This window comes from Micropterus salmoides, unplaced genomic scaffold, assembly GCF_014851395.1.
Source record: "Micropterus salmoides isolate LMB-PRFRI ecotype aquatic unplaced genomic scaffold, ASM1485139v1 Ms_hic_scaffold_23, whole genome shotgun sequence".
NCBI classification, from domain to species: domain Eukaryota; kingdom Metazoa; phylum Chordata; class Actinopteri; order Centrarchiformes; family Centrarchidae; genus Micropterus; species Micropterus salmoides.
The window spans coordinates 19,223,017-19,248,510 of NW_024041484.1; the positions used below are offsets into that span (position 1 = coordinate 19,223,017).

The 25,494-nt window shown below is 39.0% G+C and overlaps 1 protein-coding gene across 2 annotated transcripts in view; it reads left to right on the forward strand.

The window, feature by feature from the left end:
- The first annotated feature begins 9,703 nt into the window (after positions 1–9,703).
- chrm2a (cholinergic receptor, muscarinic 2a) overlaps positions 9,704–25,494 on the forward strand; it is a 79,708-nt gene continuing 63,917 nt past the window's right edge. Inside the window, exon 1 of one of the 2 annotated variants that reach the window (XM_038738859.1) lies at positions 9,704–9,831. The gene's annotated coding sequence lies outside the window, so the exon portion shown is untranslated. Of the gene's footprint in view, positions 9,832–11,277; positions 11,481–25,494 lie in introns of those variants that run through there. The other variant, XM_038738860.1, reaches the window with a different exon arrangement.

Below are 25,494 nucleotides of genomic sequence, written 5' to 3' on the forward strand. Positions count from 1 at the left end.
GGGAGCCACGCTTGGCTAAGAATCTTTGATCTAGTACCAGTTTATTCCACAGTCCTTCATAATTTGCTCCACTAAAGTAGACCACCTTCTCATCCTCCTCCAGCCTCCTTCTCTCTCCACTTCATTTTGTGCAGTTACCTCAGCTGATGGAGCTCATCGTAGGTCAGATTTGATTACAATAATGAGAGGACTTGTGCCAAGTGAAATCTTGTTTTGTGAACACAGCTATACAGTCTGGCCATTTGACGATATACTGCACAGGTCCAATTTCAAGCTTGTTGTTGTCCACGCAATATGAGACTGCAGTGTATGGAAGCAAATGAAGAAAAAAAATCCCATAGAGACAGCATTTGCATTTTTATGACTTGTGCTATCTGTCTGTCGTTTCCCATGAAATCACTCTGAATTTGGCATTGTAACTTAATGACACACCAGGAGCAAATACAAGTGTTTATGCAACAGCTCAGACAGAAATATAGCAGGGGTTTTTTCCTTGAAAAGTTCCTTTGAGATCTTTATTCAGTTAATAATTCAGTGACAGAAACTTTTCCAAAACAGCTCCAGCTACTGCTTGCACACATTTTGCATAAACAAAAACTCTGTACATAAAGTTTTAAAGCAATTTTCCTTTCTGATGGCTTTGCAACATTGTCACAGAGTGTTTGCTTTTGCTCTAATCATCCCTAACTGAAAATTAGACAATGTTCTTGGCACTGTGCTCACGTCACAGACACAGCTCCTAGTGGGCCTTGCTTTTTCTGTAAATTACACTTCTTGGGGGTAGTTGTTGTGATTTTCAGTTGTCTCCATAAGAAATAGCACAGCCTTATCTAAGCAATTTAAAAGTTGAAAACGCAGGGTAGAGGGGGAGAATAAAACTCAGAAGAAACACACAGAGATTTTACTTTTAAATATCCCCTGCCTGCTCACAAAGGGTTTCCATTATGGGCACAACACCTGCCAGAATCAGACAGATTTAAAACATGTAATCTCAGTATTTGTCTTAGCTCCGCGTAGCCAAAGGCCAAATTACGGTGCATTTTTATATCAAAACAACTGTCTCGGTGAGTCACTGCAACGCAGAGCTTTTGCTGTAGGTGAGGTATTTAGAGGCTACAATAACCTCTGCACAAACACAAAAGCAGTGTTGTATTCCCTTAAATGCAGTCACAGGTAGATGCACCATTTAAAAAGGAGTTGAGGATCCTCAACAAAACAGACCTGGAGCAAAGCCAAAACAACAGTCTTTATAGCCAAGACAAGTACTGTTTCATCCTCTTGCCTTTTTTGTAATAGCAAGGTGAGGGTTGGACAACCTTCAGGCTAGGGATGCCTGACTACATCCATTCATATGTAGCAGCCTTAAGAGCTGAAAGGTTGCAAATAAAAGTATTGGATACTTTCATTCTGGTCTCTAATGACAGTCAGCCAAAACACTGTTGCTGTTTGTCTTTGAGTGGACCTATGCAGTAGTACACCTGTTAGTGTGCATGGTGTTTTGTGGTGACAGGCAAATTTTGACACTAATTCAGAATTAAAGGGGGGATTCAACCGAATTCTGAAAAGCTATACTTTCTCACTTACCTGCATCAGTATCTCAACAAGTTCTTCAATTAAACATCAAAATATGTTGTTTGCATGTGCCCTTCAGAACGACTCAAAGAAGTGCTTTCTGATCAGACGCCCTTATCAGCAAGACAAAGAAATTTGTCTGTAACTTCCAAAACTGTCAAAACTGACAGCTGAATAATAATTTAATATATGGTGTTAAAATGGAGTTAAAATAAGTACTCAAGTTAAGGGAAACTTTATTGTCACGGTTACAATAATAAACACTGGTTATGGTTCAGGAATAATTAGAAAAAACTAGGGGTGTCCCCTACTAAGGATTTACATAATTGAATCAGAATAGTCAAGGATTGGCTATAGTCGATGGCCGAATCTGTGTGTGTATGTGTGTGTGTGTGTGTGTGTGTGTGTGTGTGTGTGTGTGTGAGGGGTGGAGGGTTACACATGGTAGCTCTGCTTTAATCTTGAGAAGCTGCAGAGCTGCAGTCTCTAGTCATTAGTCACTGTAACTTACAGAGTACGTTTCCAGCTAAATTGAGGCTTATTGTTGACCTCTCTGCTCTGCTTGTCTGCTATTCAGCTTGTGCAGAGTTGAGCATGTCTGTCAATAATTGCATGCATATCGCGGTCCCTCGCAGGTCTATTCCAAGTACTTCCAAGTAAAAACAATATAATATTCTTTGTGTGGTTCATCAATGGTGATAAATGATTTTAAAGTCCCGCAAAGTTCACGCACAACTCTGTACATCGCCACTCCACTGACACCCCCTACCTTAAGGGTTACGGTTACAATTCTGGATTTATTTAATTTAAAAATATTTATTTTACAGCATTATATGTTGATATTTATATCATAACTGGCTGTGTATTAACTTCTTGAGAGAAAACCAATTTTGGATGTAAAATCAGACGTTAAGCACCCCCACATACCCAAAATGGCACAATCCTTGTTTCATAACGCCTCTGCGAAGATTCGACTGTGAGATCGGGAGTGGAATCAGGTTCTTCCCATCGAAGCATCGAATGTTCGACTATTCGGGGTCACCTCTAGAAGAAACATAGAATATTTCAAGAGATTTCATTATAGGCACCTAATGTCCATCTCCTGCGTTAATGTCTGAGTTTGTTGCTGTATTAATAACCTGAATAAGCTACTAGAGGGCTTTGTCACTTGAAAGTTAACACAAGTCGTTTTTGGGCATTTGCTTAAAGAGGTGGCATTATGCTCATTTTCAGGTTCAAAATCTTTTTTAGGGTTTGTACCAGAACAGGTTTACATGGTTTAATTTTCAAAAAACACCATATTTTTGTCTTACTGCACATTGCTGCAGCTCCTCTTTTCACCCTGTGTATATATCTTTCATCCATAAAGTTTTAACTGAGCTCTGTCTCTACATCACAGTAACAACTGTATGTCCATTGACTGCCTGGAGGGTAGCTAGTGTTTGGAAGGGAGAGGAGAGGTGTGTGCTGCAGCTCAGTGTTTTTCCACCGTGTTTTTGAGGGCGTGTCGGACTAGCCGCTTGGCGAGCGTTTTATGATGTGCATTTAGCTTTCATCCCCAGGGATGAAAGGGAAATGGCTGGACTAAAAATGAGTTGTTTTCAGGCCGTTCAGAGCAGAGTTTTCGGTGGGAGATCCTTTTGGGGTGGACTTTGGGCTTTTTCACTTTGCAAACCTAATACATGCACAAAGGTAAATATCTCAATAAAGGACCAACACCATTAAATTCACATATGGGGCAAGAACTTGTAAGTTTTCTTTTTAAGTTTGACTTTTCACTTCATGAGCAACAGTCCAGTGCACACACAGATAGTTCAGACTCTGCCTTTCTCATTGTGTGTCTTTAGCTCCTGACTGGTAAAACCCTAAATTATTTCAAGAGACATAGTATAAAGTAATATCCTTTAAAACCAAAATATGTACATGCCAGTAGTAATGCATTCTTTCAGTTTTGTAATCTTACATGTCATTTTTACCGCAGATGGTACAACTTTGAACTAGTTCTCTGGAGAGATAGTTGGGTCCCTGAGGCATGACACTGAGGGCCAAATCCTGCTGGTCTGCACGATTTCAACAAAGCTCTATTGCACATCTGCACTATGGTACAACATTCATCTCTATTCCAATTATCCCACTTCTAAATCTAAATAACAAAAAAAAACGTTTCAGGCAAATGAACACATTGCTCATCTAAAGCTTTACCACAATAAGAGGTTGTGGGATTTATTCTTGAGTGTCACCATTAATGACATATTCATGTATGCTACACCACTAGCAGAGGTTTTGATGCTTTGTCCACCAATCCACTAATGCCATCACTTCACTTAATTACCCTCAATTAAGACACTATAAAAGAATTGCAAAGAATTGCTAATGAACTAATTTGGAGACGTGAAAACATTCAAAAGGAGATCCTGGATTGAGGGCAATTAACCCCAGGCACGATAGATAAGCCTCTTCACTCCCTTATCCCCTCTTTTTATACAGAGACAAAATGTGAGCTTAAAGCAAAAATCCACCACAAAAATATTAAATAGTTCAATCAATATTTGCAGATTAATATCTGGTCCACTGACCATAAATATATATATATATATTTTTTTTTACATTTAATCATTTAGCTGATGCTTTATTTAAAGCAACTTACAATTGCTGTATATGAGAGGTCACTGGAGCAACTAGGGGTTAAGTGTCTTGCTCAGAGACATAATGGTCAATGTGTCACAGTGGGAATCGAAACCAGGTATCCTGAACCAAAGGCATGTGTCTTATCCACTATGCCATCGCAACCCCAACCACTAATTGTGTATTCAGGATGCTCATGCTTTCATGTGTTCCTACATGTGTTTAATGAGAAATGTCAGCTGGAAACTATTTACATTTACAAATTAAATCTATTGATGCAGTGAGTGAGTGCAAGTCTCCCTTTAGGTACAAGTGACATGAGTCAATTTAATTCATCTGGCAAGGCCAGTTAAAGGTTGTGCTGCATTAACAGATTTTTGAACATCTCAACTACAGAAAAACTAAAATAAAAACCGGAAAATCTTAGACTCATTAACATATGATTCCGTGAAAAAGTTACGTTATCAATACCATTACCACACAATACCATACATAAACAATTACCATTTGACCCTGATGAATGGAAGTCAATAATCAACCTTCTTTTAGCTCTATTAATATCTCCACCAATATCTGGTGAAAATATCTTGCACTGTAGTGGCTAAGCTGCTGGATGATTGACTGTCTGGTGCTGGGCAGGTAATGTTGACACTATCCTTATTCCTGCTACAGCTGTAAATACAATTTGTTGACCAGAAAACACAGAAAAAACAATTCGCTAAGACTGGCTAAAAAGCTCTGTAAAGCTAAGGGGAGCGGCATAGATAATTCTTGGTGGGTACAAGTGACACCTTTCACATTACTCATAGTCATTTGATACAGAAAATTGTAATCAGTGGACCTCTAAAGTCGACAAAAAAAGAAAGCTCAGTAAACTGTACAGCATCACCACAGAAAACGACGAAAACACGATACGGGTTAATGCAGAGGCAAACATGTCGGGTTTTCCATCCAGGGTGTGTCCATCAGTGGGCTGGATAATGCTGAAGCTGTGGATTTGCCATGCTAATAGCGCTGCCAAATACAAAGACTAATAGCTCAGCAAAACATAGAGAGCAGCAGGCAGGTCACCCGACTGTAGTGAAACATACTCCAAAACGCTGATGCATACAGAACAGTCCCTTTACTTGTTATCATGCCAAACAGTAAACAGGAGTACAAGGACAATTAACATACAGGGGAAAAAGACTGAACAACATAATTTTTTTTTAAACTAACACTAACGAAAAAGCAAGACATTGTCTTTCTGTACTGTTAATTGGCCTGCTCATCAAATTGTTGTGACAGCTGTTTGCCTGTTCCCTGGATTTCAGGTAAATCACCTTCCCCATCCTCTCTATTGATTTGTACATATTGTATTCCTTTCGCTGCCTCCTTCCTCTTCTGTTTCTTTCTTTTGTTCTGGCGGTCTTGAGAGAATTATGGGCCGAGCTTGTCAGTGACATGCCAAACCTGATTAAGACAAACTGGTCCTACTCCAGCTCATTTACCTGATATCACGACACATCCAAGATTTGGATGTGTCGTGAATACCACTAGAATAGTTCACTTATTGTGATACAATATACTGCCATGCCAAATTGTTGTTTGAGGTTAAAAGTCAAGGCAGCTGTGGTACATAGTACTTATTAAGGAGCAGGGTATTCTGGTGCCTTGCTCATGATCATTTGGTAATATCAGAACCCAATTGAAATTCCACAATAAAATTTTGAATGGCTTAACTTATATTTAAATTTGTAAGTTTATATACACTCACCTTGATGCAACAGTTGCTTATTATCATGTAGTTTAACTTTTCCTAGAGGGTAAAAATGTGGAACTTTTATGATGGTTTAAATCTTGTAATTTAAATACTGATCTGTTTGAAATTCAATTCAAATTTCAAATCCCAACTTTCAATTTCTCAAATTTTTCTGGACCATCCTCATCATCTTCTTTCTAATTTTCATCAAGAAATCAAAGGATGAATCGAGTGGATGGAGAGTAGGAGAAGACTTAATAGCCACAGTAGAAAAAGTTGCTTTAGGGGGCCAAAAGGATTATTTCATCGTTCTGTTCAATAAAGTGGCACTTCAGGTTTTTCAAACCTTCCAGACAGCTGTTCACATAGATTGACAGCCCAATGATCAATAAGCACTCAGTAATCTGAACTCCCACTGACTGCGGAGAGCACTTGAAGTAGTTAAACTAAGAGAACGTTATGACTGGGTGAGGAGAAATCACATTAGATGAAGACATCATGTATCAAGTTATCAAGGTAATTTATTATATATTATTAAATCATTCTAAAACACAATGAAATGAAATGAAATGATAGTCCACAAACTAAAGGTAGACAGAGAAACACCACTTAGTCAATAACGTGAGCTGAATCAAAGAATGTGCTTAAGATTTATGATTATTATTATTATTATACATGATAGATATCTGCAATAAATGCAATCAAAACAGGGAAAGTTGAAGAAAGGACAAATAAATAAAATTTGAAAAGATACAGAAAAATTAAGGAATGTTGATGCCAATAGTACAACAGCATTAAATACAAGAGGGCAACCACTTCTTACGTCACCAAATTTTGTTGTTTTTTGACATTGGACTGTATAAAAGATATATTTTGTAAGGCTTGAAAAGAAGTATAATATGTAAAATACTTCATGATTAGTCATAGTAAGTTACAATGAATGGTTACAATAGTTGTACCATATTATTGTTATATTATTTTGAGTTACTGTGGCCAGTGGTGTGGATGATGTCAGAGTTCTTTTATAAGTTAAGGGGAGGGTACAAAGAAAATAAACACTGCAGAGGACCTTGGTTTTTAAGAAGTGACAAAAGTTGAAATCTGAAATCTATTTTAATGTAAATTATATTCTTTCAAGGAAAATTATATCCAAATTTATGTTAAAGCCAAATTCATTGTGTTTTTTAAACAGTTATGTATTATGTGTGGAATTTTGAATTGCCTCTTGCTTAGTGTGATTGACGAGGTTTGCGCGACACTAAAAGTGCAAATACCATACATTAGACATGTGGAAAAAACACTTTAACAAGTAGGTACACAGAGGCTTTGGATCATACATGATGCAATAATAGAATACTAAGCAACAGATGAGCTGTTTCACCCTGATATAAGGACAGGAACTGAATACACAAAAGATTATGATGTGACCGGTTGAAGCAGGGGCACACTGCGGCCTTGACAGCTCTCTGCAGCCATAAAAGAAAAATACATGAACACTCAATTTTATATATGCACTTTGAAGTATTTGCCATTCACGGGATGATGCATTAGATAACTCTTTGTTCAATGCGTCTCTCTTACTTTGGCAATAGCGAGTCCATTAAAAACTGGGATCTTCCTCAACTAATTGTGGTGCCGGCCTTTGAGGCTCTCCTGATGATCAGCATTACACAGGTGCATATGCAACACATGATCCGCCCATGGCCATTTAGGTGCCTGTTTACAGTGAAAAGGCAGACACACACGCTCATATGAATAATAAACAGTATGTGTGCATGAGTCGTGTGTTTCAGATGTGAAAAGGAATAACTATAGCATGTGGTGGGTGTTTTGATTGTCACCCAACACATTTGTTGGCTCTGGTCATCAGATGGAATTTAGTAATGAAAACAGACAAGTTAACTGTGGTGCTAATAACATATTGCCCTGCCTGGAGAATATACATGAGCCATTAATGCTTTATATCAAAGTTAAAATATCTAAAAATGTGTCAACAGCCTTTTTCCCCCTGTATCATCTGTTTCAGTTTTTATTTTCATCCTACTTCACATGCAACCTCTCCGCATTTCAGCATACCAAATACCAAATACCAATATCCAGTTGCCACAGGAGCCACATTGTTAAATAATTCAAGTACATTATGTATGTGTTTCCCAAACCACTGCCACTTGATACATTTTAATTGACAGCTAAAGTTCAGGATGGCACCAGTCAAACTGTGCCTAATGGCTTCTTTTCCAAATGTGAAAACAAATAAAAGTCTTAACCGCCATAGGATGAAATCTGGAGTGATAGCATTTTGAGATGGGAGGGGGCCTGCAATAACTGTTATGGGAGCATTTTCATTAAAATAAAGTTGGTATTACCTGTCCATCAGTATGGTGTGTGGAACTGGGGGAAGAGGGCCGACTGTTTATGAAACTAGCTTTAACTTTGCCTCCTGTGGGCAGACAGCTGACCTACACACACATAGCCTACACACACTCAAACACACGAGAGAGAGAGAGAGAGAGAGAGAGAGCTCAGGTCTTTTGAGAATATTTCCCCAGTAGATGTCAGTAAAACATTCCCATCCTATGTTTATTTTCCATAACAATCGTGGCTCTGTGGCAAGTTTTAAAAGTAAATACTAAATAATGTCAAATCCCACTAAACCTTTAATACCAGCAGCCCTATTTTCGATTGCAATGTTTTAATAAATTCTCCTTTCAAACAAGTGTTAAGCAGGTAAATCTTAATAAGTGCCAGCCAATTATGATAAAACGAGACATTTGGCTTTAGCAGCTGTCCCCAGAGAGAGGACGGAGAGCAGCTCAGGGCACACAATGTATACAACGTGACGAAAAGCAGGTCTTCTTGGCCATGTGTTCAGATAATCAACAGGGTCCCTGCCGGACCAAATTCATGTAAAAAGGAACAAATCATGAAATGTAATATTTAAAGTCTTCTGTACTTTTAAATATTCCCATTTCAAATTAATTTTTAGAAATGTATCAAATTAACTGAAAGGGTTTTGTGATTTGTCTCCTTCCCACTAGCAGATTTCCCCTCGTTTGACTGGGAATTCACTTTGAATGATTAAGTTTGGCGTATTTGCATCGTGCTTTGGATGACACAACAGGCTGGTGGTACAAAGAATAGTGTCCCTCAGTGGAGCTTACATGACAACGATCTTTCAGAGTTAAATGTTGCCTTTTTCTCCTCTCCAAATCAGCGCTCTCCTCGGTGCTGAAACCAAAAAGTCTGCTGAAAGCGGCTGTAATTTCTGCATGTTTTTTTCTGAATGGAAACTGTCCTATTACCCACACATTCCCAATACCGCAGTCAAACCAACTTGTTTTTCTACTAACAAGTGAAAGATGAATGAAATCGCCGTTAATTGGCCTATAAAAACACAAAGAATAGGCTACATAAGAAAAAGTGTCCGTACTTTGAACAAAGTCATAGGCTAAATGAGTTGATTTCCTTTGAAAATTGGTGGCATATGTCTGATCATGCTGGCATGAGGTTTAATTGGCGTATTGACGCATTAATGGAATTTAAGGTTTTGGGCTATTTCTATTTTTAATCAAGCGTTGCTGCTCTTGTGACTAACGCTCAGCCCGGTTTCCCCAAATCTAAAAGGCATATAACGACTGTCATTATCGAAATGCCAGCCTACTTCTTATAGCTCTTTCGCTCTCTCCCTCCCTCTCTCGTACACACACACACACACACACACACACACACACACACACACACACAAACAAACACACCCACCTTTCCACTTTCTCCAGTGCAGTCGAGGCGCTTTTCGTCTCCAAACCTGTCTCCAGAAGCATGTCCTCAGACATGCAGCCACGCTGCGATGAAACGGACCAAAAGACGCCACCAGCATGACAGCATGAAAGCAGGTAAGCCAATAACTGAATAATATTTACCCTTATGGATAAAACCAAAGGAATCGATATTTCACCAGCAGGTTTACCTGACTTTCCCAAACCAGAAGATAGAACACGCATTCCTATTCCTCCGACTTAGCAAGCCGACAACAGGTTTGAATAAGCTGTCTTGCTCAAGGACACTCCGACAGGAGGAACTAGTTGGTGCCAGGGATCAAACCTGAGACTTCTCGTATACTGGACTGTCTAACCGCCGGGTTGCTCACACAGCCATGTCGACACCTGTAATCATGATCCTTCAGCGCGTAAAACGCCGAAAAATGGAACGTCGATCATTACAATAATATTCTGAGTGTTTTCTTAAAAAGACATTTCAAAGTATTCTTGTCTGCCCTGGTGACAAAAGTGTGTAACTTTATTTTCAGGTAGATCTAACTTGTGCTCAGAGCACCCCAGGTCTGTGTGACTGTTGATAAAATATTTGATGTAAGTAATCGTCTGAGATATGGCGTAGAAAACTGGCCCGCCAATATCTACTGCCCGGCAAGCTTTGCATGATGCGCACAAGGACAACGACATGTTTTACGCTTGATCCACAGTTGCCTATAAGGCGCATCTTGGACGAACAGCAGAACTTTATTTGTGGTTTATTTCATATCCTGAGCATCCACAGCTCAAATTGTCTCAGTATCTAATTGTACTGCAGAATCGTTTAATGTCATTATCATTTTTATTTTTCAACAAAATACATCCAGCCACCCCGCACCTACAGTTGATTGCGCGCTGTCTCAGAAAATATCCGGTGCAATAAGCATTGTTAACTCTTATTTCTCAGGATTTTCTTTCAACGATTTGACCAATTATGTTTTGAATGTGTATCTAATGAAATACCAAACGATTTGCTATTATTGAATGCGCCCATGGCACTCTAATGCGCTTTGGATAAAAGCGAGTCCATATCGTTTTATTCCTGTCCTCATATAACAACTGGTTTCTCACAATTATCCTCTTTATTTCATCTGTGCTAAAAACCTTGATGTGCAGATCTGCGTGAGTCTATATTTGCCCAGGAGCAGCCTTCTCTCTTGTCTTCTCAATTCGATCAACCATTCTTGATTTTAGCGCGTGTGATCATCGCCACAGAGGGCTGGAAAAAATACATGTTTTATGCAACATCATGAGTCTTGTGTTTCTAAGTCGATAAAACAACCAGTGTAGTACAATGTGGTGCTTATATATGCAGTGAGATCAACAAACCTATATAAGAATAGGAGGTGATTTCGCGTCGCGGCCAAAGCCTATGTGCGTAAAAGCGCAACGAAAGAACCTGAGGCGGCAGGTTTGTGTCTGATTGTGTGACTGTGGGTTTTATAGTTGGGCTGTTATACGCGCAGAGTGGATCTCCCACATCATGCTTTGAATGACGTGCAGTGAGCTTGTTGCCCATAAATCCACTGGAGGACTCAGTACTCGACATTTACACAGCTGTGGTGGATCAAGGTGCTTTTCCGTTATAACACTTTTAGACTGCATGTCCTATTTTTAAAAAAATCAGGATTACAGTTGCAGTTACAGCACGAGTCACGTCTTGAAAAGGGGAGCCAAAAACAAAAATGTCGACTCGTCCTATCATTTGGCTGGTCTACATGTGATGGACGGAGGTAGGTTCAAGTTTTGGATCAATTAACTCCACTCTGACATTAATAAGTGTGTGTAAGAAAAGCGTGTGCGTAAGTAAAGCTGGTAAAACTAAAAAATGGAAGGGAAATTAGAATATTCACACTACTTGAGAACGGATTATGTACCTTTACAGCAGTTCCAAATAATACTGCAGATACAGTTCACCTGTAGCACAAACCTGTGCAAAGATTTGATATTAATTTAGCCCTTTGTTGCGCAGTGTATCAATGTGGCTTGACCTTGATTAAGTTGCTAGTTGGTTTTGTTTGAAAAGAAGGCAGGATAACAAAAACGATCCACGTCACCTGATCTGTTATTGTCGCTGTCTGTTCCCGGGTGTGTAGTTCGATACTGGTTTTCTTCTTGCACATTCATCATGCAGATCTCCAATTAGGACTTTGATTTGGGGGAAAGGATTTGCATTTTCCCGTTTGGAATCCAGAACGTTATGTAATTTTAACCATTCACTGTTGGTTTTGAAACAACACTGCAGGGGAACATGTGAAGACTCACATGTCCATATTTTATATGCAGAAAAGATTTTTATCCATTAGTGGTATCAAAATAAAACTGATAACAGTTGCTGTACATGAGAAAAAATTTAAATCTCATTTTTGGTGGATTCTTGACTGGGTACAATCTGCTACCACACTTGAACCACAGGTATTACAGAAGAGCCATTTGTTTACCTGTAGCTAAAAGATTTTTGACACCCTATTATGTTTCCATAGAAAACGCTGTTTGTAGCGCCACAAAAAAAACTTCTGGTTTCATAAATCACTTGATACAATCATAGAAAGTCAAAGCACAGCAATGAGACGTTAGCAGTGAGACATTATTATTATTATTAAGAGAATAATAAGAATTTAACAATTCCATTTGTCTGTCTCTAAATGTGCTTGTTTCTATGGCATAATCACATTATAATCATAAAGTTTATTGTTCATTGAAAATGTGAGAATCATTTACAACTGGTATACCAATGCATTTTCTTTTAGTATTGATATGTTTAACAATGGCTATTTCAGTGTACTACCCACATCCTCTGAAACAATTACAACTTTCTCAGGATTATTAAAAATCTGAGTGCACTTTAGCAACCTTTCAAATCAGCCGAAAATATTAAGATCTTTAATAAGGCTGCATAATTCTATGCTCTAATCTTACCAGTGGGTTGCGTTACTTACTGCTCTAGTCTCTGCGTAAGTTTTGCAGAAGTTTCCCAAACTTGTTGCTCTCCATTTCCACTTATAATCTGTTTGACATCCTGATGGATGAGGTTTAGATGCAGTGTGACTGAACAGTTATTTGATGGGTTTTTCAATTTCTGCCAGCCCTCTGAGGTTTACCAAGGTCAGACATGCAGCTTCATTTTCTTAAATGCCCTTCCCTAAATCTATTGATATCATATTAGATATGCAGATATAGAAATAGAAATGTTTACTGGAGGTGTAAATGTGTTTGACTGTGATGGCCAGCATTTCTGCATGAATTTTGGTTATTGTCATTTTTGTTAATGGAGATGTGAGTAAAGTGATGTACAGTGGCATGTTCTTTTAAATCTGTCATAGAAGTTTGATGTTTTAAGAAGCAAGCGCAGATTTTTGTAGTTTTGTCTAAAAGTACTTATTGCCCCCTGTGGTGAAATCAAGACATTGACAGGTCTGATCCTTGACTCAGTGTTTGCTGTTCTCTTTCATATTGAAATTCTGAGGATGTAAACCAACACCGTGCTTTATAATAGCTAAATGTGAATGTACACACACACACAGACTCCTCCTTGGTCTCACTCACATGGAGGACAGAGAGAGGAGAAAAGACTGAAAGAGGCTCATGCCAATGTTCCTACCTAACATGAATTCACGTTGCACACATATTCCTAAATCTGTGTTTTTGGCAGCAGTGGAAACAGTGTTTGAGGCGAGGTTGCTTTTGTAAAAGTTAAATTTAGCCGGTGGGTGCCTCATTGCATGGACATAAGCTTCTCGGTTGTAGAGCGGCTGCACAGTGCACATTAGTGAATCTGTGTAGCTGGCGCACACAGAAAGGAATGTCTAATTATCACGCTTTCAACCGCAGTAGGCTCCTCTATTTGCACTGAGCCCCTGCTCTAATCGCTTTCTTTTTCATTACACACTTTTTATTTTATTTTTTACACTATTAAAACATTGTTTTTGCTCTGTGTGGATGTGAAGGGAAGTCCATGCAGCAGCAGCTGGGTGTTAAATGAAGGTCTAATTGAGCAGAAAAAGAAGATTGGCTCTGCTAATGTGTGGACATTTTGTGGAAGAGATGAAAAGAGATTCGATGAAGGGATTTTACATAACAATGAACATGCAGTGTACAACTGTATAAATGTATGAGTGGATGAAGGTTGTGCCATTGACAACACTGACAGGATGAGGACTCATACATATATCTAAATATGATGTCATAAGCCTAAACGTCCATGTAGTAAACTGTGTCCACAATCAGAACATTCAGATTTCCACATGCTGATGCTGTGTCTTAAGCTTGTGGAGCAAATGGCTAGTGTACCCTTTAGCTCCTTATCAGATTCTGAGTGATTGCAGAGCTTTACAATATGAAGTGCCACTAAACCACCGCTAGAAGTGGCATTGATTGGAAAGGATGGGAGGAGGGAGATTCCTGCTTAAGGTCATTATCAAGCAGACAGAGAGAGTTAGACGAAACAAACCAGTGTAATTGTATTTGTAACAAAAGACTCGGAATCAATGGACTAAGCGTCACTTACAGCATTGTGTCAGCATATTTCATCAACATACAAATGGATTCAGTGAACCTGTAAAAGCTCACGGAGGTCTGTAGTCCGCGTGGACCCACATTTCATGTAATTCAGAATGCATCTGACAACCTCACTACTGATTTACATGGATTTGACATGTATAAGAAATTAAAGTGATGTTTGACAGTGTTTGCAGGCACCACAGCAGTGGTGAGTTATGATTTATGGATCAAAAGCTCAATACAGGGTTAGGAGAACATATTCTATTTTTAGTCTTAGTAAAGGCAGTAGCAACAATGTGATGATGCAGACACTCATTGTTCAGGACTCATGATTTTAAACATGCATTGACCACTTTGGGGCAGCAGAAACAAGCTGTTAATATGGCAAAATTGTTAGCAAACAACTGCCACTTACAAATCTAGCAAATATGGAGCAAAATTAGCCTTCATGTGGATTTGTGTTTCCGTCCACTTGGAGAATTGAAGTCCAATATTCACTCTCATTTTAGCTCTGTTTTTGGCCTCTAAAAACTCCTGGGGGAAATATCTGTTTCTTTAGCTGCTTAATCCTCCACTATGGTCACCAGCTAATGTTTAACTGCACAGGTAGTGTACAGTGGGGTTTATCAAAGAAAACAGCTGCCTGCTGGTGAGAGTTAATCCAAACTGTTAATTTGTGGGCTGTAAAACCTTAACAGTGAGCTGAAAGATGCTAAAATACTTTCTAGAGCTGAGGGGAACTGCAGAATCGAGTGATAGTTATTTTTGTGTTCGTCAATAAAAGCCGGACCTTTCAAGTCACACAGTCATGTGATTCATTTGTAATGTAAAAAATCTGATTATAGCAGGTTTAAAGTTGGAATGAAAACAAGCTATGATTGCAAAATCCCTGATATATTTGTCAATAATTCATACGTCTTGAAAATCTTGAACTACATTCAAGTAACTGAACTTAAAAGCAGATGTTCATCTACACACAAATAAACTGAAGAATAAACATGCCTGGCTAACAATGTCTTTAGAAAGAGGAAGAACAAATTTACTTGTTTAGAACTTTCTCCAAACACCTTCGTAGGTCATAAAACCTAGTTTAAACAGCTTCACACAAACTGTTTAGATTTCTGCAGCTTCAGTTGGACAGAGTCTTTAAAGACCATAAGCATTTCAACATTTTTAGGCAATTGTTGAGACTTTCTTGAGAGTTATTGTACTCTATATGCAAATAATAATAATCAGCCCCTTTTGGAAGTCATAACTATTAAAATGTATTTGATACTACACAATTTTTTTTTTCCATGATGCATTATTGTCAGATTTTTTTATTGAGATTTTTTATTACACTTTATATATATCTCTATATATATATATATATATATATATATATATATATAATTACATATTGCATCAGAAAGGGAAAGTTGAGGTTTATATTTCAGTAGCACTGAACACTGCAAAGAATTCTCTCTTTCACTTTGTTTATTATGCACATTACAGAAGAATATTTTCTTTTTGATCAAGCTGACTATAAATAGTACTTGGTAGCACTAACTCACAATGCCAGATACTCCTTTCACCCTAGAAGTGTTTGTCTCCATTACATGTCAGTATAATAGAACCATACATTTGAGTTATTGTGAAAATCTGAACAGCAGTTCAGTCGCGACAGCGGTAGCAGCAGCAGCAGTTGTAGCACTAAACCTCAAAATCTCAGGGGATCCCTTTCAATGTGTTCTGCTTCCAAAAGCCTCAGGTGTTTCTCAGTCTTGCCACTCATCCAGCAATAATGTCGGGCGGCCATTCCCTGCTCTTAATTACTCTAAACCTCAGTACCAGATAATTCCAGCCGGCAACTTCAAACTCTGGCTCTGCCGCTATCATTGGCTCCATAAAACAGTCAGTGTGCCCATCTGCTCTTATCGGACCTTGGCAGGGAGGGGTTATTGTAATTGCCAGCAATTCCTCTATGGAGGAAGGTTATAAGACATGAGACAACAAAAAAAATGTGGATTCGAGCTTCCCCTCTGACCCATTGCACACTTATGCACACACACTTGTTGTGCATACAATAAAGTTTAGTGGGCAAAAAGGAAAGTAGGAATGAAATGACAGGGTGATTACTTTTCACGTCAAATGTTTGTGCTGCAACTTTTGCAGCAGGGGAAACAGCTCAGGCTGGTGTCACAAGTTCTTGTAAATGGCGCCAGCATCACATTGCTGCTGCAGACGCTGCTTGTGTGGGTGTTTCTGAAGTAGCCCTGTGTGACTATTTCTTCTCATGGGCCAGGAGCACTAACAAGCAATTAGCCAACAGGAAGAGCGCTCGGTATTACAGGGGACAACATCCTAGCTTACAAAGACTATTCTTTTTTTTTTTTTTTAACAGGAGGTCTTGCTTGTACATCAAAGCAAAAACCACTGCAGATACAAAAGCGGCTTAAATCATTTAGACAGAAAAACAAGACCAAGGGGAATATTTGAACATTTTTAAAAAGGAAGTAGAAAATGCCCAAACACTAGACACGGATCCATTTGCACGACCTTGAATATCCTATTGAGAGTTTTGTAGATTTACCATAGATTACACGGCATTATGTGTGATTCATTAGAAGTATCAAAGTGTTAATCCATCCATTTTTTATGGTAGGTCAATGAACTGCTGGCAGATGGTTTCTATTTGAATAGGCAATAAAAGTCAAACTAAACTCCTGAAGGTATTGCTGTCCTAATTACAGACCTGCCCAAAGCTGAAAAACAGGAATAATTGCCATGTGTAAGCACCATGTACTTGACGTCAATAATGAATAACTGCCCTCTTGTCATTGTCATTCTGTTGTTCAGCCTGGTTACAGTTTGTTGGTCGGGGCACCACTTTGGTGCAGACTGCATTAACGCTACAAATACTGAATGGATTGTCATGACATTTTGTACAGACATTCATAGTACCCGTACAAATCCTATGACTTTGGTGATCCCCTGACCTTTCATCTAGCACCACCATGAGGTTGACATTTATGATTTTGAAAGAAATGTCTCTGCAACTGTTGGATGGATTCTTGGTTTATGACTAGATTCTTGAAAGGCTAATAACATTACCATCAACGTCAGCTATACTTTTGTGTTTAGTGCTAACTGGCTCATTCTAACATGCTAACACAGTAAACTATGATGGTGGACATTTTATCTGTTAACACCAGTATGTTAGCATTGAACCAGTGAGCATTTTTCCATGCTAGCATTAGCATTTAGGTCACAAGACCTACATACCCGCTAAGTACAGCTTCACAGAGCAGCTAGCATGAATGTAGACTCTTAGTCTTCACTGATGAATTCATTTTTATTCTGTTTGCCACCACAAGCAGATCCTAAACTAAACTCTAAATTTAATCTATATCAAATTATAACCGTATTGGGGATCAAATAATTCAGCATTAGCCTACCGTCTGCCTTCCATTGCCTAAAGCCTGAAGATATAATTGCTGCAACAACAAATATGCTTTGTAATATGCATTTTTCAAGCACGCAAACGTTTTTTTGGATTGGCATAAGAGCTATGCTAGATTATCATCGACTAACATTTTGCTAATGTAGACCTAACCTACAATTGTGCAGTTATAAATCAGGTTGCAGAAACTTGTAAAGAAGAAAAATCTGTGTTTTTTTGCTTTCTTTTTAATCTTTATTCTTTGTTGGCATAATATGTACCTGGGCTTTCAAAGCAATTTGAAAAATTTGCTCCCCTGTGACCAACACAAGTAACCTGAAACTGCCAAGTCCATCCATTTCTTTCACAATGAAAGATATTTCTTAAAGGGGGCTTTAAGGACAGGATATTCAAGGCTCTCCATAGAAGGAAACCCATTCAAAACCACAAGAACTATTTGCTTAAGTAGCTCAAGGGATTTCTTTAAGGTCTTCTATGCACAGGTGACAATAACAGAAACATGTGTCCAGTTAGTCTACAAATTGTCCAAAACTGTGTAAAACAATTATCCTCTTCACATTCCCAGTGAGAAAAACATGTGTGAAATCAAAGCTGAATTAGAGCTACCTCAGAGACAGAGGAGTTGACACAAAGCTCAGTACTGTGTGCACACTCAACAGATAAACGCAGGTCCTGACCCTGGATATTGTGGATCAAATCAAAAAGGTAAACATTCTTCTCTCCATGTCAGGAGGGACACTACAGCACTAGCTGAGGCAGAGAGGTGGAAGAAGAGTGATAGTGGCTGCTATGCATCTCATCCTGAGCTGATATTATTAAGTCCAGTGACAATCATTGTCTGTTATTGTTATTGAATTGTGTGTCAGCTCAAGAAGTCCTGTTTATTGCCTCAGGTATAACTGGGTCATCCTATGTTTCTTCTAATGCCCCCAGGCTCTGTAAACTGTAGTTTCCTTTTATGTGGTCAGCCGGTTAAATATATTGACTCTGTCTTTACTGTCTGTTTAAAAGTAAACGTGAGACGAAACCCAGATAATGGTAGTAAATACCACTGTCTTGTTTGATGGCATTTGGTGGATGTCTTGTTTCCCTCAGAAAAGACAACTGTCCTGTTTTTGCGATGCCTTGGGGGACATGCTAGGAACTCATTGGAGTATGCAGACATACAGTATTATTCCAATTTGCACAGGAAATGGGGTCTTGAGATACTTCCACTGGATAAACATAACTGACCGGGTTATTTAAGAGGCAAAACATAGGCCTGATATTACATGTACACTCGATAAGTGCAGCGTGACCGAGTCGTCTGAAACCTTGATGTCTCATTTCCTCCCCTCAGGCTTCACTATGAGAAGCGAGTGGACATTGTACTTTATCCGAAGCTTTGTACAGATTCATGGTTCAGTTTGACATTCTCAAAGAAGATCCCTGAAGGTCTGTGTAGCTTGTTCTAGGTGAATGATTTGACATTTGAATGAAATGCCAGCAAGAAGGAAAGTAGGTAATTCTAGGTTATCCGAGCTTGTGCATGCATGTGTGTTGTGGAACTTGTAGGGCTTCTTCTTTGCATTCTGCAGCAGACACATGGTCAGGTTTTGTACATTTCCCTACCAGTTTTTTGAACCTCTCTGGCCTCCCATTGAGCCGGCTCGCCGTGTCAGAGTGAGGAGCCCTTCTGAAATGCTGTTATTTGACTTGACAGGAACAGGACTGCCGACAGAGTCCAGAGACTACACTGTGTCAGTGGAACACAAACAGAATGTGAGATAGATTCACTGTGTAAGGCACCCACTGCCCCTATGTTCACACTCTCTGATGGCCTTTTTTGACAGCCCTCTCACAAACAAAGCAGTCATAGCAGAAAAAAGACATGTTTGATCACATGAAAAAACTTAAAGACACAGTGGAAGAAAGAAATACTTTTTCCAAGTTCTTAAACTAAGTCATAGCAGAACAATTAATTCAGCAGCACATGATATGTCAGCAATAGCATTTTTAGGAATTTAAAGATGGTACACATATGTAAGTCCCCTATGTTTTCTCTACTTTTCTCTAAGATTTTAAAGAGCAACTTAACACCCCCTGAAATCTCAGTTTTGCTGACCTCTAGTGTTTTAACTTCACAGTTTGGACAGTGGGCTGTCAGTACACATGGACATTATGGCAGATGCTTTGTAACTTAATACTTTAACCAGTAACTTTATACCAGCATTATATTACTGCCCTCTCTGGTTGAAAGTTTCAAGTTTCTCCTCTATCCAGTATCACCAGCATTGTTGACTCAGTGATGTCATGGTGTACTGACACACTCTGGACTACATACATACATGGTTAGTTCATGTAGTGGGTTATGGTGGCTAGCTAAGAGACATCATGGCTCCATTAAGTGTCAGTTGGCAAAACTTTTTACATTTACTAATGGCCCTTTCCCACTGCGTGGTACTAGCTCGACTTGCCTTGACTGTGCTCGCCTTTTTTGGTTTTTGGGGAAAAGCTGTACCTGCTAACTTGGTACCTTTTTGCCTATCATTTCCACTGAAGTTCCAAACAAGCTATGTCGAGTTGAAGCGATGCCAAAAGGTGACGAGAAAACCAGCACCACCACACTGCAGACTACTAATTGGTCAGAGGGAATCGTCACTATTCACAGCATCATCATTGCACCCACCAGACGAGGGACAGTGTTTTATATTTTAATATTTTGGGATGACAGTTTACAACTAAATGCACTTGAATTCAAATATTGGCAGTTTTATGAACACTGATGGCAGATTGAAAATGTGCTCAAACGTCTTCGGAGTTGAGAAGCTCCACAAGTGCTGTTGGGGGAAGCTAGCGAGCTAGCCAGCCAGTTACGCTTACAGACAATATGCAAGCGACAATGCCTGAGGAAAAACCAGCTTTAAGATTTTCTTACCGCTATTCTGTCTTTACAGTCTGAGTAATGTTGAAATGTTTGTCAAGAGATACCTGGTGTGTTGGTAATGGGTTTTTGTCGCGTTGAACATTATTACATTGTGGCAGTTTTGTGCGCCGTTTCTATGATGACCAGCTACATTGAGGGGGTACCATCTGCAATGGAAAAATGGATGATGGCAGGCCAAAACCGAGTCGAGTAGAGGCGAGGCGAGTTAAACTGGTACCAGCAATGGAAAAACGCCATAAAGTGTATATTTGTGGGCTCTTGATTTTATGACTCACGTGAAGGAGGAGTGGGTGGTGCCCAAATCCTCTACATCTCTACATCCCTGTGATTTTCCAGAGACCTAGCACTAGCAAAGCATGTTCACTTTTGAGCCATTAAATGAAATCTCTTGAAATCATACCCCACCCAGCTATTCACTAAGACATGTGCCACTTCTAACCGCAATTTCACTGTCTTTATAACACACTGGGAGCATTGCTATGCAGGTAGACAGATCTCACACACATCTCTACAGCTGTCTCTAATTTGTCAGGAGGAGATCAGGAGAGCAGTACGAAAGACAAGGTCATACCACTTCTCTCTAATTTTACACAGTTTTCCAGTTCAATCAATACTGCCCAATATGACTAAATCAGAGAAGTCTCTTTCCCCAGTCAGCTGGTTATTGTAAGCTGTTAGCATGGAGGACAGGACAGGATTATCAATTGGCTCAGCTTCTTGCATTTTATGGAATGAGACTAAGGCTCATTTGCTTTGTGATAAAAGCCAACGTTCAAATGTTGGATCAGCAGTTCCTCATTCTCCACATTGGTTAGTCACATATTTTGAAAGACTTGAATTTTTATTAGGGAAATCAATGGGACTTAAGCGATTTAGTTTAGTTGGTAAAGTGAACAGAGTTGCTAAACTACTCTTTACTCTGACAGTGAACAATTGATTTCACATTAGTCCAAATATATTATTATCCTGTGTTTTTGAGCATTGTATACCATAATATTTAGTATAGACGCTGCTTGATTTGTGAAATAATTGTGTAAACCCTATACTTAACGTAAGTTAAGTAAAGGTGTGTATGTGAATTGACATGTTTTTGTTTTATTATACATGATTAAGATCTAAATGGAAATGGTCTCAATCCCTTTAAATAGGCACATGTAGCAGCTAGCCTCATGCATTGCTAGCACTTCTTTGACCTTTCATCACACTTTACAGACCTTATTTGATCAGAGACGTTCCCATTCTCTTGCTTACTCTCAAAATGTGTGCCTTAGTGATCAGAGGTACTTTGAACTTCTTTTTTGGGGAGGACCTTTCTCCTTGAAGACAACTTTCACTCCTCAAAGTAATAATTTTTAGGTTATGTTGCACAGTCTCCAGTGATCAATGCTCAGTATCTTATTTTATATTTAATGACCTATTTATTGGCAATCTCTTGGATCCTAATGAGACTCATACTGTAATTAGTGCTTTATTAGAGGAAGATGTGCTAGAAAGGTCACCCAGTTTGCTGCAAACACATAACATCCATTTTAAGGAAAATACACAGTATGTTTGCCACAGGTGCCTAATCAGAGTGATGAAGGTGAAGTCCATTTCCAATTATATCCAGGTAATTTCAGATAAGAATTATAAAAATAATAACAATTGGCAACTGGCATTATGAATTACTATTGAAAAGACAAACAAATAGGTGGCCAGTCACTCAAAGTGCATGCCATCCTCTCTTTCTCTCTCTTTTACCGTATTTCCTGTCATATCTCTTGTCAGATTTCACATTAAAAAGCAGAAATGCCATAAATCGAAGGGAATAAAAGAAGGACTGTAATGTGATCATGGCATTTTATTCCAGTGCAATACTTCGACACTTAAAGAGGTCATATTATGCTTTTTGGCTTTTTCCCTTTCCTTTATTGTGTTATATATCTTTTTCGAACATGTAAAAGGTTTGCAAAGTGAAAAAGCCCAAAGGGAGTTACCATTTCCCACAGAAAACACTGCTCCTGAACTACCTGGAACAAGCTCGATTGTAGTCCAGCCTTTACTTCCGTAACCTATATGCGTCACTATGTAACACATGTCATAATGCTCACCTAGCGGTTAGTGGAGCATACCCTGAAAACCAAAACAGTGTTAGATACCCTGCACGCAGTCAATGGACATAAAGTTGTTACTGTGATGTAGAGACAGTACACAGTTAATATGTTACGTATGAAAGATCAATTTGTTACAAATTAATAACTTACCACTCTGAAATATCTTGTTGCAACATATTCCTTTGGGGCAATTGTGGCCATAAAAATAATGTCCACAAAAAGTGCATATTTTTGACCCTGACAGGCTCAGACTGTTACAAAAGGTGTCTAACAACACCTTGGATAGGATAGCTGAGTGTCTTTTTTTTTTTTAACAAGAAAGTTGCTCAAGGACAATTCTTGCTCTGAAATCTCACAAAGAGCGAGTTTTGCAGGAAGAAGATGCTATAAATTTAATTTAGCCTTTAAAGCCCCTGATGAGTTTGTCTTTGTATCTCAATTGAGTGAAACAAGAAAGTTTTATGCCTTCAGACCAACTTCCTTATTAGGAAGTACATTTATTTTTGTAGATAAACGAACACAAACCTTGTATCAGTGTGATCCTATCTTTAAATTACACTTCTGCAAGAGTGTGATTGTGTGTTCGGCATAATTACAGCCTTGTCGGACGACCTCTGTTCAAAAGACACCGAGCCATTGAGCCTGATTGAATCATCTTGTCCTTGAGGTCCCTTAACTCTCTATGTAATACTACAGGAAAGTGAGAGAATTTAGCTAACCTGATAAGAAGGACAATACATCACTACAAGTGCCGTAAACTATGGAAACAGCTCAAATGACAACATAAAAATACTCAACTAGTACAGCCATGTCTTGGCATCCTTGCACGTGGTCATAAGGTGTGCAGTTCTACCTTCAGGTCTAATTTGCTATGTTTTCTACTTCTCAGATCGAGGCATTTTCTCCCTTGAGAGACCATCATACAAGTTAAATGATAATAATGATTCCTGCAGCCCACCAGATTCATTATGGTGACCATCTTGTCAGGTATCAAATTCCTGGAATTAATCCAAAGGGAACTAAATCCCCATTCCTCTGCTTGGAGTTAATTGCAAATCACAGTGTCACTTTTCATGGTTCTGCAACAGTCCCTTGAGTGCAGCTCATCCAATTATCTGTTGGCTGGTGATTTATTTGGTCACTTCTTTTCTCCGTCCATCCCCATGCAGGCATCCTTTATTCATACCCCCTCATTCCCTCTCCCCACTTCATCATTCTGCTTATCCTATATCCTCGTTCCTCTCATCTTTCCATCTCCCCTCCTCACTCTATGTTCGGTCTCTCTCTCCGGAGCAGTAATGGTCTGGTTCACCATGCCGGGGCTCAATAACAAAGTTGCTGCCCTAGAAAAGCCATGTTAATGTTAACTCTGGGATCAGATTTTGCTTCATAGCAGTGACAAATGAATGTGCCAGCTTGAGCCAACCAAGCCTAATAAACAACACATATAGATTCATGGCTTTGTCATGAGCTGAAATGCTTTGCAGACAGATTATAGATATGAGAAAATAGAGCAAAAGATTTTACTCACCAGAGAATGTTCAAATTCTGTTAACATATGTCTACAGTAAATACCTAACCAGTATAAGCATTTTGGGGCATGTCCAAGTGCAGTTTACAATGTGTTAATAAACAGGAAAGTAGAACTGTGGCTCCCTGAAGTATTGGTTCATCCATCTGGTTTTCAACAACATTGACAAGCTGTCTGGCTGCTCCTGCTCTGCCACTCTGACCTCCCTTAACCTGCTCGGTCTGATCTGACAGCAAGCGATGTGCTCTGTTCATGGAGAGGTGTGTGCGTCTGTCTGTCTTCCATTGTGCTTAGCTAGAGGATTGCTGTGCCAGTGACCCTGGCTGACGTATTTAGGCAGATGAGAGGAGTTTCCTCTATCCGCCATTCCCACGTTTCTCCTGTCAGTCTCTGTCTGTCTGGAGCCTGTGGAGCAGCCATGCATGCCTTCCTTCCATCACAAAGATGGTCTCTGTCTGCTATGCCCACTCATGCTCCTGTGGCTTGATGTGTAATCTATTTAAGTACTACAAACCCTAATGTAAAGCTCTGCCATGATGTTTGTAAGTAAAAGTAAACCTGTATTGTCTGACCACTGATAAAATAATCCAATTTACAATTGAAATGACATGAATATCATCTATCCCTCAGTAAATTTCTAACTTTGGGTATGGATGCTATTGTTGTCCAAAGTTAAATTCCAAACAAGCTGTCTCACAAATATAATTGAAATATGGATTGACTAGTGTCCTTTCATTGGCTGGAGAAAACATAGATGTACGATCTGTATTGTATATTTCTTTGGGAACAAGATGGAGCCTGGGTGAAGAAAAGGAGGATTGAGCAAGTGGCAACCAATTAAGACAAATGTGCCAAAATGCACTCATCGGATGCACTTTAAATGTAAATCTTTAAGCCATCACCACTTAGACACATTAGAACAAGGCTGCTTTTCTGCAAAGTAGAGTGTTTTAGAGTGACATTTCATTATCAAACTGTACCAACTTCAAGGTAAGTGCAGCAAAAATAAAATATAATATAATCGACTGAAGGGTTCTATAATTTTAATTCTGGCTTTTTGTCAAATCAAATGGTCAAATGTCAGAATAATCAAGGAAATTATCTCAAGTTTCAAGTTTGGTGAAATGCATCCCAGATTAGTTGAAAACACATGGATTGTTTCAGTTGACCGTATGGTCAACTGAAACAACCCACTTGTTGCTGGAGTATTCTGGAGGCAACATCTAACAGCTATAAAAAAAAACTTCATATGAAG